Raw genomic sequence first — 3456 nt, 5'->3', positions numbered from 1 at the left:
GTGGACTACAATAGGAAAACAAAATTTTCATATTGCTACTCATATTTTCCGCCCTCTATTTCTATATACATTAGTAAATAACCCCTTCAGTACTTTATTAATATTTCCCATGCAAATAAGTACTCCAATGATGCACGTATCCCAAAGAAACTTTTTTCCCACTAGGTGTTTTCTCTTTGGTCATTAGGTATTGGACCCTAATTTAGATCCCCATTTCTCTATGTCTCTTTATATACTCTTGATAAAATAAAGAGAAAGCCTCGCCATTATGTTTCTACATTAAACAATGCAACATTATCTCTCACGTTAGAGACAAGTTTGGACATTCAAGATGTTATAATGGAAAAACCTCATCAACAGATTCATCAACAAATGAAGACAATACATCCCATTCACAATCAACCAACAACCTTTCAGTCTCCACTAACACTTGTCAACAAAAAGCCCGTGGGTAGGCACTAAAATCGGAACAGGAGAGTGTTAATGGAGTAGGTGTTAGTTAATAGGAGTTGTTAAAGGCCCATGCGAATGCAGAAAGACAAATGCAAAGAAGCAATAAAGATTGGAGTCACACATTTTCACACTTTCCCAAAATATACATGTATTGTAATAACCCATTTTATTTCAAGATATTGTAATAATTGTGATGTGCTACGATTCAATGAAAGTTCCAAGCTAGAAAGAATACATTAGCTAGTGTGCCTAGGTTGCAGATACAATAAAATGTGCAGCCCTAAAGGTCTTGGGCAACCTAACATTGCACATTTTAACCCTAGTATATAAAGTAGTGTGTGAATGGAATTTGGGTTCTTAGCCTCATTTTTTGAGAACACTTCTAGTGAGCGCTCATGAGGTGTGTGGCTATGGAGTCCTTGAGCTTCTCCTTTCTCATGTGACTTGATTAACACTAATCAATGCTCAATTCTCTTTTACTATGCATAATAGTCCAGAGTTATGATACGCAAGAAGTGTGTCAATTTACACTTTTTACAAGTTTTGTGCACTCCGCTATGCATGTATACACGTTGTATATCACTAAATAAAATATTGAAGTTGAATTTTTTGATCGAACTTGCCAAGTTCATCCTTTGCAAATAAATTTAGGAAACAAGTTCCAAAAAGTAGAAGCAAAATAACAAACTTGGAAACTTGGCACCGTACTAGCTAGATGAAGAAAGCATCAAACAAGCCACAACCTACTAGCTTGACAATTATTATCTTCAAGAGCACAGTACCTACATATTTTATGGAAAATTCAGAGATACACAGGGAATCTTGGCATAAATTTTCTTGATGCCAAAAGATATGGAATAGCTACAAAAGCAAAAAGAAGTCCAAAGGATGCTCCAAAAGATTGGTCGTAAAAAGCACTTTGATATAACAGTACCTCTTCATCATCATCATCATCGTTGACATAGAACCCATCAGTACCTCATCGTCGTCGTCGACACAGAACCCATCAGTACCTCATCATTTTTGTGGACATTGAACCCATCAATACCTTGTTGTTGTCGACATAGGATCCATCAGTAACCCATCATCATCGTCATTTTTATCAACATAGAACCCATCAGTACCTTAGTATCCTCATTACCCATCAGTACGTCAGCACCCCGTGGCACCTCTATGCCCGTAGTACCCTAGTAGCCGTGATATCCTTAGAATCTCAGTAGTACCCAACATCAGTAGCATTAGTACCCACTAGCGTCAATTTCTCAGCATTTAGTCATTGTATCAGCATTGTGCAAGAATAAAGAAAGTACTTGCTCTGGCAACAGAGCAAAGAGGCCCTTGAGGGTTTGGGACCTGACATTCGGTGTCGTCTCTTCTCTCTCTCTCTCTCTCTCTCTCTCTCTCTCTCTCTCTCTCTCTCTTCATTTAGTTCAATTCAATTCTTTCAAGTGAAGTAAAATGTTCTTCTATTTGTGCAGAGCACTGATCCGAGCTAAATCCTCAAACACTTCCACTGCACTTGTGACATGACATTGGTATCAAATCTCTGTGTTTGCTGCACCTAACAATGCTTGAAAGTCCCTGATAAAGCTTGATGCAACTACGGACAAAGACAACTATCAAAGTTATTTGCATACATACAAGGCATTGATTCAAAAGAAGAAAAAAAGATGGGAAATAAAGCATCAATTTTTTCAAGTCCAAGAAAACACACATGCATGTGGAAGATTTTGGAAAACTTGAGGGGCTAGTGGCCTAAGAGTTTTGGTAACTTGAGTCTTGTGGATATGTACACACATTATAGGCAACTATAAGAGCAACCAAGTGATGGAAAAATGCCATTTTATGGTTCACTTTTATGTATGCCCTCTTTTTTTTCTATTGAGGATGTATATGGTGGTTTCCAAAGTTGGCCACTTGCAAAGTGGGAGATGTTTTAGGTATCAATCCGGAAATGATTAACTGGACGAGTGATTTTACACATGAGTGGATGTGTGATATGTTCAACCTTGCACTTCAAACATGGTATGCCTTATGATTGGAGTACTAATCGGGTCAAACATTTGCATAAGGGAGGGGATGTAAAGAATGTAAATAACTACCGGACTAAAATGATTGGGTCTCTCATGGAAAAGTTTGGGTGCATAATGGTGATAAAATTGAGTGATTGGGCTGAAGAGAATGGCAAGCATGCAAAAGGACAAGTGGGTTTTCATCGATGCCATAGCACCATTGATCATCTTATCACTCTTAAGGAAAATGATTGTGTTGTTGCTTTGTGGAATTTAAAAAGCATTTGATATGATTCCACGTAACAATTTATGGAGAAGGATGGAAGAAATCCAAGTGCGGTTTCTGATTGCGATTTCTTGAATCTATGAGAAGATGATGTGTCAATTGCACATGGAAAGAGGAATTTCCAAAAAAATTGCAAGAAACAAGAATTTCCGTTGTCACCAAATCTCTTTGGTCTATGCATTGATCAATTGGAAAAAATGGTACTTGACTTTATGCAAGAGGAAGGCATTGAAGAGGTCACTATTTGCAACGCGGTAATCATGCTTTTGTTGTATGCAGATGATGTAGTGCTTCTAGCACACACTTTAGAGGATGCACAAAAGCTTATGGTTGTCCTTGAGAACTTTTTCTTGCATAGTGGGATGATTGTGAATGAATCCAAAACAAAGGTTATGCTTGTGAAAACCAACCAGAAGAAGAAGCCATGCATTGTGTACAACAATGAGACACTTGAAGTTGTTGAGAGCTTTAAGTACCTTGGACTTGAGGTTTTCTACCAATCACAAGTGGCATGAATGTGCTATACCTCGTTTGGAAGCTGGAAAGAAAGTATATTATGCATTTGAGAACATGTGTAATGCGAGAAACAACAAGTGTTGGGTTCTCTAAAAGTACCTTTTTAACACATTGGTGACACCCATTCTTCTTTATGGAGTTGAAGTGTGGAGCAAGAGCATCTCAAAGTCTACTTGGAAAGAGTTTGAG

This window comes from Adiantum capillus-veneris, chromosome 19 (genome assembly GCF_014529385.1).
Source record: "Adiantum capillus-veneris isolate H3 chromosome 19, ASM1452938v2, whole genome shotgun sequence".
NCBI lineage: Eukaryota > Viridiplantae > Streptophyta > Polypodiopsida > Polypodiales > Pteridaceae > Adiantum > Adiantum capillus-veneris.
The sequence above is the reverse complement of the archived record's forward strand: the minus strand, read 5'-3'. Positions refer to the sequence as shown.